We start from the raw sequence: 16035 nt of genomic DNA on the forward strand, positions 1-16035 counted from the left end.
GTGAAAGGGCTATGCCCGATGCGCAGTCTGGTAAGCAAAACCTCCTTCCAGCGGCGAGGCTGACACGCAGTCCACCGGAGGAGGAAGCAATGTGTGAAAGGGCTATGCCCGATGCGCAGTCTGGTAAGCAAAACCTCCTTCCAGCGGCGAGGCTGACACGCAGTCCACCAAGCTTTCGTGGTTGGTTTGAGCGACCGCAGTTTGTTGTCCAACACCTGCAACCATTCAGTCTCCCACTGACGCATGATGCATCTGTCACAAAATGAGGTAATGGCATGCAACGGGACGGAACACTGATGGAAAGTGCCATCCCAACATGCTTCCTTGGCAGCTTTATCAGCCATGTTGTTAGCCTCTACCCAACGTGGCCAGGTACCCAGCAAAAGATCACCACCTTGCCACGGCATTGGAGCCGCTGTAAGCACTCGTGGATGAGCTGAATCAGCGGGTCTACCGGATACATTTGGTGAAGCGCTTGCAGTGCACTAATAGAGTTGGAACAGACAAGAAAACTCATACGGTGATGTCTGTGAACCCTCTCCAGTCCCATTAGAATGCCATATAACTCCGCATCATAATTTGTAAAGTGTTCTGGAAGACGTACTTTAAAACCCCTATCAGGGAAAAACCACAGAACAACCGAGAGCATTCCCCTGCTGGGATCAATCTGAATAAATAACGATAAAACTATGGTACATACTTAAAATAGACGAAAACAAAATTCTAAAAACCATATCTGGAGTACAATTTTTCGGGTACTGCGTCAAGCTTAAAATCACTTTGGGTTTCTGAAGACACCAAAGCAGCAGTGGGTGTGTATTTTCATGCCCGAGAGATCCAGATCCTTGAGACAATCCATAGCACATATACCAAATGGCTGGGTCGCTTGGGGCCGAATGCTGAACGGTCGTTCGAAGGTGGGCTGGATCACTGAACTAAATGCCAATGACTGGGGTGACACAGATTTTCAGCGCCTGTGGAGCCAAAAGGATACGTCGCCGAATCCAGAGAGGTGGTTCACCAGCCTCTGCACACAGGTTCTGAATTGGGCTGGTCTGAAAGGCTCCAGTCGATAACCAAATGCCCATATGGTGGACAGCATCTAACATCCGGAGGTAGGAAGGACGGGCCGATCCATAGATCACGCTGCCATAGTCTAAGCGTGATCGAACAAATGCCCTATAAAACTGTAGGAGGCAGGACCTGTCAGCTCCCCATGTTTTTCTGCCAAAGCATTTCAAAATGTTCAACAATCGGAACCCTTTGTCCGTAGGTCTTTCAGGTGTGGGAGCCATGTTCATTTCGGGTCAAATAATGAACCCAAAAGGCACACTGTGTCTTGAAAAAGACAAATACGGTCCCCCATTGAAAGCTCTGGTTGGTTAAAACTCTGTTGAGCACTATTAAAATTGACACACACACACACACACACACACACACACACACACACACACACACACACAGTCTTCTCAGGTAAGAAACTAAAACCAGTTGTCTGGGGCCAGGTTTCCAGCCTCCTAATGGTCAGTTGTAGCTGCCTCCTTGTCATCGTAAGATCAGAGGAAGAGTAGAAGATTACAAAGTCATCCACAAACAAAGAACATTTGACAGGGCTCCTGGCTGCAGAGGAAATGCCATTGATAGCAATGGCAAACAATGTGACAACTGAGGACACTGCTCCGGGGCACACCATTCCCCTGAACATAGCAATCAGATATGGCATCGCCAATGCGATAACGAAAACGCCTGTCCTCGAGAAATGATTGGATCAGAAGTGGCAGGAGTCCACGTAGTTCTCATTCATGAAGTTTGTGAAGGATCAAGTAATGTCATATGCTTTTTCATGGTCAAAAAACACACAAACTAAATGGTTTCGGCATAAGAAGGACTCCTGTATCACCGTCTCCAGTAGAATTAAGTTGTTAAGAGTGGAATGGTAGCGCCTGAAACCACAGTGGGAGCGACTCAGGTAACCTCAGGACTCTAGCAGAGAGATGAGGCAGCTGTTGACCATGCGTTCACAAGTCTTACCCATACAACTAGTAAGGGTGACACTCCAATAACTGTTAAGGGTGCTATGGTCCTTACCTGGTTTCCAGAATGGAATTAAGATTGCCTCCTTCCAAGTCGTGGGGTACTGTCCATCAAACCAAATCTGACTGAAACAAGAGAGGAGCTGACCTTTCGCTTCAGGGCACACATGAAGAAGCATGGTATAATGGATCTCATCAGGTCCTGGAGCAGTGTCTCTGGCTGCAGATAAATCTGATTCCAGTCCAAGGTGTTGGAGATAGCAATTGGGTCCACTGTGGCGCCATCTGCTAGTGCGGCTGGAAATTGGGGAACGGACTTAGGTCCCAGAGAGCTTTCGGAGTTTGAGACATACAACGCAGTAAGTAGAGGAACTATTAAAAGAAGCTGTAAATGAAATCCAGCTAACTTTTTGCCATCTCAAAGAACACGACAACAATTTGCATGCAAGTGTTTATACCGAATACAGTTGGCATCATAGGATGATGGTGAAAAATGCAGAGAGCATGCCTCTGCATGCGAATTGTGTTGCACACACACCTCAGTCCATCAAGGGACCAGGATATGGCATAGTTGCGAGGAAATGCAAGGAATTGAGCATTCTGCGGAGGTAAGGATACTGTTTGTTATAAGATATTCTACCTGGTCGTCACAAATGGGGAAATTCCAGGGAGGAGTAAAGCCTCCAGTTGGCTTTACAAAGCTACCATTTAGGTGTGCATATAGGTGCAGTAGGAAGTCAGCATATGGATAGCACGCAATAAATGGTCGCTCGAGTACATGTCAGAGAGAATGGACCATTCGATGGTGGTGGTGGTTAGTGTTTAACGTCCCGTAGACAACGACATCATTAGAGACTGAGCGTAAGCTCGGGTTAGGGAAGGAAATCGGCTGGGCCCTTTCAAAGGAGCCATCCTGGCATTTGCCTGAAATGATTTAGGGAAATCACGGAAAACCTGGTCTGAGGAGATCACTGAGGCCCTCTGCCTGAACTGCAAAATATGTAGCAGCAGTAGGTTAATAAAGGAGCAGGAATGGAAGATTTATGCCCTTCGGGCACAGTTGAGTCAAGCTAGGAGGGAGTTGCTAAGGATGAGAAAAGAGCAATGGGGGTTGTTGGGGAAATGGCAGTTGATATGAGAGACAGCAGGGTGAGGAAATGGTCTTTCAGTTTTGTTGTGTCTACCAGCAACAGGGTTGTGGGGAAAGGAGCCTCAAGATGCCTCAGGAATACAATGTGTGTGGCAGACTGCCTGTGATTAGGAAGATTAGGAATAATACTAATGTTAAGATGAAGAGAGTACTACTGATAGGTAGAAATCATGGTGGAGATGGAGGACCTAAGTTACTGGAGGAATTAGGGGAGGAGTATCAGATCACCAGCATTTTCAAGCCGAGTGCTGGTCTAGATCAAGTGATTGGGGCTTAGGGCCCTGGTGTAAGAACAGACAGGGACAAGGCATACAACAAGTGGTGACCAGAGAAATTGGCTTTAAGTGGTGGCATCAATGTGAACAAGGTACAGCTGTTCTGACAACACGACTAGCATCATCTTGGCAGTGCTGTAACACTTGTCAATGCAATACTGGAGGTTGCGCCAATGACTGCTGGCTGGGTGCACAACAAGCTGGTGTTGGTGAGGAGTATCAGCAAATGGGCCTTCCCTGGCATGGTGTGCACCTCAACAGGTTTTGGAAAGGGAGATTGGTGGAGTTTATTAGTGAGAATATAGCGGGTGGGTGTGGGACCACACATGGTCAAATACCTGTTGTCATGGGTAGGAGAAATAGGTCTTTAAACAGGCTACCCTCTCTTAAAAAGTATCTCAACCACCTTAAAGACTTTTACACTGTGTATGTGGGAAGTAGAATGTGCCTTAATGGGGAGCACAAGCACCACAGAAAATTTCCCAGAATTATCTGTTAATTCATCAAAAATAAAATATACTAGCTTGAACATAAATTGATGTCTTGGAGCAGCTCGGTAGCACGCATTACAGAGTGATTACAGAATGCTGCTGTATAAAAAATAAATTGCAGCATTTAGTGCTACAATCATACAAATGTACAAGTTGCTACTGTGGAACTACCTTAGAGGGTGGGGGATCATGTACCCATAAGATCATTGGAAAACATTTTAAATCTAGACAAAATCTGACCAAAACTACCGTAGATAAACATTTTGAATTGGCAGCCTTTTAAGTAACAAAGCTAGAGGCCTATAATAATTTATTCAATCTGTATGTTTACTGCTCACCTATTGGTAATGTGGACACCTTCTTCAACAAATTATCTGGAGCACTTTAGAGAGCCTTGGGCACAAAACTAATGGAAACATTAACATTAACACAGGCTGAGGATGGAATTAGCAACAACTTCATAAACATTTTGAATACTTATGGCATGGCCAAATTGGTGAACACTGCTTCAAAGGTTTCAAAAATTCAGCTTCAATTTGAGATCATGTACTTATGGATACTGACACAGAAAACTGTCAAGTATTTGTCAGAGATTTTAGGATTTTGGATCAATATTGTTATAAAACAGAGCTAAAGATAAGCTCGGTGAAAACAGTTAAATCATAGGCCTACAAAAGGACTTTCTCAGATCATAAAATAAATACTCGTTCTTGAGCATTGGCAAATCAAACCTGTGATATGCATACGGAAAGCAGTGTAGATGCTAAGTACTCTAAATTCTGCACAGTGTTTAAATTAATTTTTGAGGAGATATTTTCAAAAATAGCCATTTCTACTGCAACTACGGAAAATAGGTGGATTAACTGTTGGTTTTATAAAGGTCTTAGTTCTTTACAAAAGCAGAACAGTAGTCCACTGTTCCACGAGTACCGTCACAGGTAAAAAAAAAAAAAAAAAAAAAAAAAAAAAAAAAAAAAAAAAAAAAAAAAAACGAGGGCATTGCATGCAGTAAAAGGATTCATTCAATGACAAATTAATAGTACAGAAAATAAAAAGTGAAGCCTTGTGGGAAGTTATAAAACAAAAAACTGGAAACGGCAAACAAGTATAGCATCATACAAATCAAAGATAGGGATAGAATAATAGAAAGTCCTCAGGAATTAGCAAATTATATAAATGTTTATTTCTCTGGTATTCCAGGGCAGCTGCAGAAAAATCTTCCTACAACATATGATGCACCCACAATGACTTACAAAGTGAGCACAATGATGATCATTCCTGCAACAGAGCATGAATTTAGGAAGGCAGTATAAAAATTAAAAAGTAAGTAGTCAGTGGTGTGGATAAGGTTCCTGTCTGTTCTGAAGGTATACATAGATGGCATAAAACCCCCATTAATAAATAAAATGAGTCCGTTATTTCACGTGTTTTCCCAGAATACCTAAAGCATGCATGAGTGATGCCCTTATTAAAAGGAGGTAATGCGGAAAGCAACAAAAACTACAGGATAATATCACTGCTGTCTTCATTCTCAAAACTGAAGCAATTGTGAAACAGATACTTAAGTTATATGAGTACATAAAACCTCTTTAACGAAGTGGGAGAAGTACAATGTATACCACTGGAGAGTTCACGAAAGTGGTACTTGAAGCTTTTGTTAGGGAGGGCTGTATTGCAAGCGTTTTAGGTTGTCTAAGGCTTTTGACACTTAACCATGAAATACTACTGAACAAGTTGGAAGCGCTAAGTACAAGAGGAATAACGGAAGAGTGCTTCCAGTCTTACCTGGGAAACAGTGCATAAAAGATGGAATAATCCACGCCTCTGCTGATACTAAATTTTTGGTAGAGCAACTGTCACTCAAGAACCACATAAACATTGATGTTCCTCAATGTGGTGTGTTGCGTCCAATACCATTCTTAATAATGTCATTTACTTTCCAGATACTATACCACACGGAGGAAAAGTTCCCTTTGCTGATGACAGCATCATCATAGCCACTGATGAAATATTAGTAGTACTATTATAGAAAGCAAATGAAACCCTCAACCAAGTTTACAAATGGTCAGTATGTACCAAATTAACATTAAACATAAAGAAAAACCATGTGTACTTCAGCATAAAGAGAGGGAAAAAACTCAGCCACATTAATGATAAATCTATAGATCGCGTGACACACACACAAAGTGTTTAGAGATGAACACTGTCAGGTAGCATGGAACAAATATATGAAGTTAGTTTCATGTTCCATGAACCATTTGCATGATAAATCTTAATTACGTGGAATAAATCATTTTATATTCACATCACAAACTACTTTGTAAATATGCTTGTATGACAATCACTGTCACTTTAAAAAAAAGGCATACTGATGTGAGTAGCCACCAATTTTTACAGATTACAATAATAGAATTAATTCACAGAACAAAGGGGTTGTTGAGGAGAAACTTTAACAGTTTTACACCTTTTGTGTTCAAGAAACATTAATTTGGTGTAATGAACATCATTTTCCCTTTTGATATAATTATGTATGTCATTGTTTCTTTTGAACAGCAGTGGTTTGTTCACAATAAACTTCAGGAGGGAATAAATGTATTGTGAAGCAGCAGTCAAAGTGTGTAACTCAGACGTCAACAAGTGATCGTAGGTTAGCACCACAATATTCTTACACCATGTTTTTTGAGCAACAAAGACCTTTCTTTCTTAAAGATGAGTTACCCCATAAAATTACTGAATGAAAATATGCAAAATACATCAACTTACTGATCTGCGCCTCTCCAAGATTTGAAATGATTCTATTTGAAAATGTGGCTGAACTAAGCTGTTTTAAGAGTTCCAAAATGTGCTTTTAGCAGCTTAAATTCCTATCAATATGGACACCTAAGAATTTTAAAGTTTCCAGGCTATTATTTCCTTACTATGTGTTACACTTATAATTGGTGTAGTACAAACAGATGTGCGTAACTCACTATTGTTGCTATATGTATTCTTGGATCTTCAATATCATCTTCATAAAGAACTAATGCTGCTCATTGTATATTAGCTGGATGACTGATACACACACACACACACACACACACACACACACACACACACACACACACACACACAAACAAAGATGATGCAACTTACCAAACGAAAGCGCTGGCAGGTTGATAGACACACAAACAAACACACACAAACACACACAAAATTCAAGCTTTCACAACCAATTGTTGCTTCATCAGGAAAGAGGGAAGGAGAGGGAAAGACGAAAGGATGTGGGGTTTAAGGGAGAGGGTAAGGAGTCATTCCAATCCCGGGAGCGGAAAGACTTACCTTAGGGGGAAAAAAGGACAGGTATACACTCGCGCGCGCACACACACACACTATCCATCCGCACATACACAGACACAAGCAGACATTTGTAAAGGCAAAGAGTTCGGGCAGAGATGTCAGACGAGGCGGAAGTACAGAGGCAAAGATGTTGTTGAAAGACAGGTGAGGTATGAGCGGTGGCAACTTAAAATTAGCGGAGGTTGAGGCCTGGCAGATAACGAGAAGAGAGGATATACTGAAGGGCAAGTTCCCATCTCCGGAGTTCTGACAGGTTGGTGTTGGTGGGAAGTATCCAGATAACCCGGACGGTTTAACACTGTGCCAAGATGTGCTGGCCGTGCACCAAAGCATGTTTAGCCACAGGGTGATCCTCATTACCAACAAACACTGTCTGCCTGTGTCCATTCATGCGAATGGACAGTTTGTTGCTGGTCATTCCCATATAGAAAGCTTCATAGTGTAGGCAGGTCAGTTGGTAAATCACGTGGGTGCTTTCACGCGTGGCTCTGCCTTTGATCGTGTACACCTTCCGGGTTACAGGACTGGAGTAGGTGGTGGTGGTGGTGGTGGTGGTGGTGGTGGTGGTGAGAGGGTGCATGGGACAGGTTTTACACCGGGGGTGGTTACAAGGGTAGGAGCCAGAGAGTAGGGAAGGTGGTTTGGGGATTTCATAGGGATGAACTAAGAGGTTACGAAGGTTAGGTGGACGGCGGAAAGACACTCTTGGTGGAGTGGGGAGGATTTCATGAAGGATGGATCTCATTTCAGGGCAGGATTTGAGGAAGTCATATCCCTGCTGGAGAGCCACATTCAGAGTCTGATCCAGTCCCGGAAAGTATCCTGTCACAAGTGGGGCACTTTTGGAGTGGTTCTGTGGAAGGTTCTGGGTTTGAGGGGATGAGGAAGTGGCTCTGGTTATTTGCTAGAAGCAAAGACTTACCTTAGGGGGAAAAAAGGACAGGTATACACTCGCACACTCGCGCGCGCCCACACACACATACACACACACACACACACACACAGAGAGACACACAGAGACACAAGCAGACATTTGTAAAGGCAAATGTCTGCTTGTGTCTGTGTATGTGCGGATAGATGTGTGTGTGTGTGTGTGTGTGTGTGTGTGTGTGTGTGTGTGTGTGTGTGTGTGTGACAGGTATCCCCCCTAAGGTAAGTCTTTCCGCTCCCGGGATTGGAATGGCTCCTTACCCTCTCCCTTAAAACACACATCCTTTCATCTTTCCCTCTCCTTCCCTCTTTCTAATGAAGCAACCGTTGGTTGCAAAAGCTTGAATTTTGTGTGTCTATCGACCTGCCAGCACTTTTGTTTGGTAATTCACATCATCTTTGTTTTATATATATAATCCAGCTAATATACAATGAGCAGCATTAGTTCTTTTTGAAGATGATATTGAAGAAGATCCAAGAATACATATAGCAACAATTTTGAGTTACGCACATCTGTGTGTACTACACCAATTTATATATTTAACAACAATAGCAGATCTAAGATCGAGCATTGGGAAACCCCATATGCAATTTCTCCCCAGTGTCCTCATTCTATATTGGTTGAATTACTGTGTAAAACTTTTTGCAGTCTTACGGTCAGATACGGCATTATCTAGTGGTTGGTTATACAATCAATCCCATAAGACCTCAGTTTATGTATGAGAATATTATAATTCACTCAGTCAAATGCCTTCGATGAGATGTGGGAAATACTGTTTTGTTATTTAATGCTTGTAAAATTTGATGAGGGAGACGCAAACAGCATTCTCAGTGGAGCAACTCTCGGCATTCCAAATTTTGAGTTACTGTGAACATTACTGTTGCTCAGCTGAGATGCTACTCTCGAATGCATCACCTTCTCAATAATTTTGAAAAACAGGTCGGAAGTTACTTACATCTCTGCTATCACCTTTCTTAAACAAGCATGAGACAATGGCTTATTTCATGCTCTCTGGAGAAATGCCTTGAGTTGGTAATGCATCATGTATTTCAAACAACACAGGGCTTATTATATGGGAACAAATCTTTAGTATTCCATTGAAAACTCCATCAAATCCACATAAGCTTTTATTTTTGAGAAAATATACAATGTCCTTAGTTACTGGCAAAAAGAATGTCATCAGAATGTTACACTCTTAGGATGTTATCAGACTGTAACAGCTAATGTCTTGTTGTGATGTACTATCCTCAAGCACACAAGTCCTAGCTTTGGGTCTCCTGGGGATCACAGGCACAAAACATGGACTCAGTTTTTAAACTGCAGAAAAGAGCCATAAGGATACGCACATTACACACTAAAATTACTTAGAGGAAGGGGGATAACTACATCACCTTTTTGCATTTCAACATTTGATTAGGGTTTACTACTTTCATATGGAAATCACGTGTCAAGATGTAGAATGCAGGATAGTAATGTGTGTTGGCTTAGTTTTTCAGGTAGACAATAGCACATAGTTCAACACTGAGAGAATGGAGCCAATGCAAGGTGCACAGCAGCACCTTCACAGTCCAAGAGTCAGCAGTTTGTGTCTTTGTCTGTGCAGCAGCAGATACAGGAACTATGTTTTACGTTCTAAGTAACCAGAAACAGTCCAGGAGTCATCAGTGGGTGCCTTCAGTATCTGCGGCAATAAAGACCGAAACTGTGTTTCATACTGCAAGTTACCTGAAACAAATTGTGTGTAAATCGAGGAACACTATACAATATGGACTGACTGGATGAAGCTGTGCACCTGTTACAACACTGGCCTAATATTCGGGGAGACTCATCCTGATTTGGGTGTTCCTAGATCACTATGGCAAATGCTTTGTCAAGTCTACAGCTGACCACCTGCCTTATCCGCACAGACTACCTACAACATATCCTCATAAAGCATGTTATGTATGCTGTGTGTTGTATTTCCCAGTTTATTGATTTGTGTTGTATTACCTTAACAAATCCTGTATCATTGTGAAATTATGTTTGATGAATAAAGACAAATAAATAAATGAACATTTGAGTCCCTCAAGGGAAGGCATTTGGTCCCAAACTGTTTCTTATTTAGATTAATGACATCCTACTGTGGACCGCAAAATGAAGCAGTGTTATTTACTGATGACAGCTGTGTAATATTACAGACAGAGCACGAGAAATAATGGGAAGGGAAAGCTGACAGGGTGGTTTTGGTGGTCTGCAACTGGCCAACAAACAACATGGTAATTCTGAATATAAAGACTAATAGTACTAACTTCTACTCTAAATGAAGAGAGTAATACAACAAGATAATATTTACATGGGATGAGTTTGAGTATATGGAAAGAGAATTAGTACAGCATGCTGTGTGATATAAGTATTAACGACTGTGTATTACAGTTCATGCCTGAGAACAATGTACTTTGCACACACAAGGTACAGAAAAATGGAAAAATGTAGCATTACATGCATTTCAATAAACCAACATGTAGTTTGTTTCTTTTTTTCCCACTGGCTGTAATTGGTCACCATGTGTGTAGTATTTTCTGGGATTCCACTGGCAACATATCCCGAAAAACGTAACCATCAAACCTGTTATTGTGGTCTCCAGTACTTATTTATGGATATGAAGAAAGCTAAGAGGCAAACCATTAAGGAGTCACCTGTATAACAAATTGCCAAAAGTTATCAAAGTCACAAAGGAAATGTGTGACTAAAATGGTCTGAAAATATTCACCAACATAAAAAAAAGAAAAAAAAGTCTTTACTCAAAGATTACATGCAATAAAAAACTTATTACAAATAATCAAATTGATCAGCAACAAAGTAGATAAACAGCATGCTGTATATTTAAGCAACATGATACATATCTAGTTTGTAAATCGTACCATGTAATGTAAAACCAAGGTATATTAACTGAGCAGTCTCGTGTTTTGTTTCTGTTGTGTGAATCAGGTTCTTTTAGTTCCTTTACTCTTTTATAGTTCAGCGATAAATGATACATACATCTAAGTCTGTATCATTAATTTCTTGTCTTATCTTCTTTATTACAGCTGTGAGTAGTATAATACATATATTATAGTGATGACATCCACACAAATTTGTCAACAGATGGATGGATGAACAACTAAATAAAGAATTGTATATTGTCCTTTCTTTTGCTTGTAACAGTGTGAATGGAAGATCAGCTGCAACGAAGAAATATCACATTAAAATAATAGCGAAAGATTAAATATTCTCTCTACTCCTTCTGGTGCACTTTTATGATAGAATAAAATTTTTCTGGATGAAAAACTAGAGCTATCTGACTTCTAATAGCCATATATTTCAGATCATCTCTGGCCAGATTTTCTCATTATCCATGGACTTTCAAGTAGTGGTGTATTTTACCACAGCAGTAATTTTTGAAATTATTCCTTCCTATCACCTGCAACCTTTTGACAACGACCACCTCCACCCAAATAATTGTTCTCCATTACAGTTTTTAAATAAAATGCGAATATACTGTGCGTCCTATGAGGTTTTAATGAGGCTACAGAGCCTTCCTGTCTACCAGTCCCGTTATTAAATAGCAGATTTGTGGCCAATTGAATTAGCGAGATTGGGCATTGTCTAAAATAGTCGATGTGTGAGCTTACTCGGGGAGAGCGCAATTCAAACACCCGTCCGGCCATTCAGATTTATGCACGTTATCTACAATTTAAGAATGCTGCGGCAGTTTCCTCCTGCACTCTTCTACAAAGCCAATGCTCCGTGTCAAACAACTCACACGTCCAGGGAAAGAAAATTCAGGCCTTTCTCAAACGCACTTCTGGTACGCAAACGGAATGTACATCTGAGTTTTGACAAGATCTTAGCTGTTGTTTTCTCAATTTTTTAGCATATTTCACATATTCTTAACGCTCGATATTATCTGTGCTTCTTACTTCATTTCAGAATAATCTTGCTGAGAAACTTAGAGAATTATCCAATTCATTCCTTGTCTTTATTATCTATTATTCATATGTACTACACACAGTGAGATGCTGCACTTGCGGTATTCGTTAAACAATGAAACGCGAATCGGCATTTTACAGGGGAAAAAAGGCCCACAATTATGCTTAAAACTGCTATAACTCCCTATTGTAAACATGTACACTGGAGTCATATGCAAATTGCAAAAACAATTACGAACAAGAAATATGTGAAGAGAGGAAAAATGCGAGCCTGCAGAATTGACGGGGTGTACTATGTAGCTGAATTTTATTTTCTAAATTACAAACCTTGTAGAATGCGTAATCCAGATCAGTAACGTAAGCATTAAGATATTTTTAATAGTGTGGATGCGCGCAGACAGAACTTTAGTAATTTTAGATTTATGTACAACTGACACCGAAATCATTCTTTCTTCAGCAGTAAGCGCATACAAACATAAAATCGAGACAGTTAGTAGCTCGTCATCGGGTAACAGGCCCGCATAGTGACAGGACTTAATTTGGGTGACATCACACTTAACACAAGATTTTTTTTCTATGACTAAAATGAGTTATTAGGGTGTTTGTATTATAGTCAGTTGTTCTGTTTACAGCGAAGTTTCACTACAAAGTTTTAGGGTGCTTCCTGCACGTGAATCAAATTATGTACATCATGAGACTAATAAATTTCAATTTACAAAAAATGTAAACTTCAATCACATAACTGCAGGTGTTATTTAACATTTCAGACACATTAAGCAACACTATTTTGTGGAAACGATACTCTTAATGTTTTGACAACAGTTTAAATAACATAAAACTATCAACTCTGACTTTCCGGTGGATTTACCTAACTACGCTATACGGATGCCTACTTATTTAGCCATATACTACGCATAAATGATTCCAATGCTGAAATTCGCAAAACGTAACTAATGTTTTCTATTCACTACACATGATCGTTACGTACAATCTGTACTAAAAAGGCTGACTTGTCAAAGAAAGCTATTGTTATAACATACCGTGCTTTTGTATTTCAGTAAGTGGATCCAGCACAAAACACTGTCAACACATGCCATCACCCACAAACGTACACCACCTGCTCTCACGTCGCAACTGACTCCGTTGATGTTCACGCGGATAACAAAGATATTACGCTACTCTCGAACTTGTGAACAGAGATACCAACTATACAACGAGAACTGCATAAGCGTTTTCAATAAACGACGACGAAGTTTGCTTGATTTGTCAAATATATAATACCCTTGCGTATTTAATACCTATTTCGTAAATTTTCTCTAGCGTATTAGGTATACTTCTTAATAACATATTTTTTAAACTTGGAGGAAAATAGAAAACGTTGCTAGCTGTCGTTGGTTACCCTGTGTGCAGTATTTTCCGTGATTCCATTGGTGACATCTCCCAAAAAACTGCGAGACAGAGAATTTTTACTCATGTTTCGGTGCCCACAACATCAGAACCGTACTATTGTAATCTGCGCAGATCACAAAATGTGTCGTTTTATTTGATTATTAACTCAATTACCTACGCTCCTCGCTTTCTCGTCGTTCAATGACAGAAACAGTCATTGTGTAACAAACCACAATTACAAAAAACAACTGACCTTGAACACGTTATTTGGACAGTCAGACACTGTATGACTAGATAAGAGATATTTGTGACAATCGCATCCAAACTATTGGCTTTTCGCGATCTTTCGCTTAGCAACGCGATTGAAAGATGCGTAAAACATTATTTTTTTTCTTTATGTCGCTGTGCTTCCTAGTGACAGACGTATAATATTGACTCTGCACGGCAAATACCACTTTCCTTCAACCCTTTCCGTATTACCTTTATGTTTAATGACGTTTTTTAAATACGTAAGTTATCGTCCATTTTGCTCAAACTTTATTTCTTTCCGCTTGTTCCTGCATGCTGTTACTATATTACGATATTTTCGTATACATGATTGTCCCTCATAAACTCACTTTCGCCAAACTGCGAACAGACATCTCTCACAACGCACACAATTCTGTCACTGACGTGTCAACTAAAAAGACAATTCGTGATAGGCGAGACTCAGTAGGGCCTACAAGAATAAAACGGTAGATGCACAGCAGTAGATTCACTCGCCACAAGTAGTCGACTGAGACAAGAATGTCACTCGTGCAAATGGGCTTTATGGCAACTCACCAGTATTTTATTTACCAGTAATATTATCGTCGCTAGAAACTACAGTCTTCACAACACTGTTTCAGGTGGAGTGTGGACACCATATATCCCCTACATCTTACACCTCATATGTCTGTGAACTAATAATCCCTGTTGCTAATTTACTGGTGTAAACACTGGACCAACAAGATTACAAGCGACCATGGCCAGTGTCGTCAGATCTACTGTTTTTGCAGGAGATTTCCTGTTTTTTAAAAAATGCGCTGCACTGCAGCTAAAAAGCAAATAAAACGGGAAATCTTCTGTTTTTATCACATTTGTGTCTGTTCCTTCAAAGTAACATTCTTTTTGGCAAATGTCTTTATTTATTGGGATATAATTAAGTTTTGGACATCCCTTCTCTGAACTCTTCCTCACAGAGACTTTTCTCTTATTAGTTACAAGTCCTGAGTCAAAGTACTTTTGAGTTTATTCCTCGCATGGATGTTATTTACAACCCCTGTTTGTGTGTTCACAATATGTGCCTGTGAAACGATAACCCACCGACGCCTGACTACGAAAAGCTAGAAAGATTCTTATAGTACACTGCTATGACTCATAACAGTCTCAGCTAGAAATAGAACAGTTATCATTTATTTGCATATAATGTTGTCAAAATACGTCTGCAGTAGCCGCTTCGTTATTCATTCAAACACAGTAATGCATTTCACGTGGTATATGTATTCTTGTAGCTAAAATTTTGTGAAAAACTTGGGTAATAATAACCAACGTACTTGCAAAACTATGGTGTCAAAGTACTACAGAGTAGTTGCGATGGTAAGATGTGTCACATGGTGTCAACTGCCTTGAGATACTGGAATGGTATGAATGAAGTGTAATACGATATAGCGGTGCCTGCTGCCAACAATTATTGGTTTAGGGCATTTCGCTGCTAAAGATAAGATGCATCAGTTCGCTGTTACTTGTACCCGGTGTATATTTCCAGCACTTCAGTTAATGTGCAAAGGTTTGAAATACGGGGTGTTCAAAAAGTCTCTCCGCAATGTCGTATGGTTGTTACCTGCGCGTGCCGTATGCCGCAGTGAATTTTACTTACAAATTTTCACATTAAATGTAGAAAGTGTCCCCCCTGTCGTTCAATACACAATTCAATTCGTCTAATCGTGTTTCCAAACACAAGCTGTAACATTTCTTCTGTAACAGAAGCAGTGAAAGTGGATATTGCAGTTTTCAATTCATCGATGGATTTTGGACGGTTTTTATGGACAGTTGCTTTCGCTGCACCCCTGAAGAAAAAGTCAGGTGGTGTTAGGTCAGGTGATCGTGGAGGCCAAAGTCCCTGTGAAATTATGCGATCACCAAAAACATCAGCAAGCAGTGACATTGAAACGCGAGCTGTATGCGCGGTTGCACCATCTTGTTGAAAATAACCGTTCAGTATTTCACTTAACACAAGTTCTCCTATGAGTGGGTACAGAATATCACTGCAGTATCGTTGTGCGTTAACTGATTGGTTGAAAAATATGGGACCCACAATCTTACGGCACGCGCGGCTAACAATCATACGTCACTGCGGAGAAGACTTTTTGAACACCCCGTATTTTGTTTTCAGGATAGTTAAACGCTGAAATGAGTGCACCTGGAGCTTGGAAAAAGAAAATAATTCTTAAAACTACAAATGT

General features: G+C 40.4%; 1 protein-coding gene across 1 annotated transcript in view; it reads right to left on the reverse strand.

Annotated features, from left to right (window-relative positions):
• Window positions 1-13318, reverse strand: part of LOC126194722 (putative helicase MOV-10) — a 348426-nt gene extending 335108 nt beyond the window's left edge. Inside the window, exon 1 of the mRNA XM_049932971.1 lies at window positions 13204-13318. The gene's annotated coding sequence lies outside the window, so the exon portion shown is untranslated. The remainder of the gene's footprint in view (window positions 1-13203) is intronic.
• Window positions 13319-16035: the final 2717 nt, after the last annotated feature.

Source organism: Schistocerca nitens, chromosome 7, assembly GCF_023898315.1.
Source record: "Schistocerca nitens isolate TAMUIC-IGC-003100 chromosome 7, iqSchNite1.1, whole genome shotgun sequence".
Classification (NCBI taxonomy): domain Eukaryota; kingdom Metazoa; phylum Arthropoda; class Insecta; order Orthoptera; family Acrididae; genus Schistocerca; species Schistocerca nitens.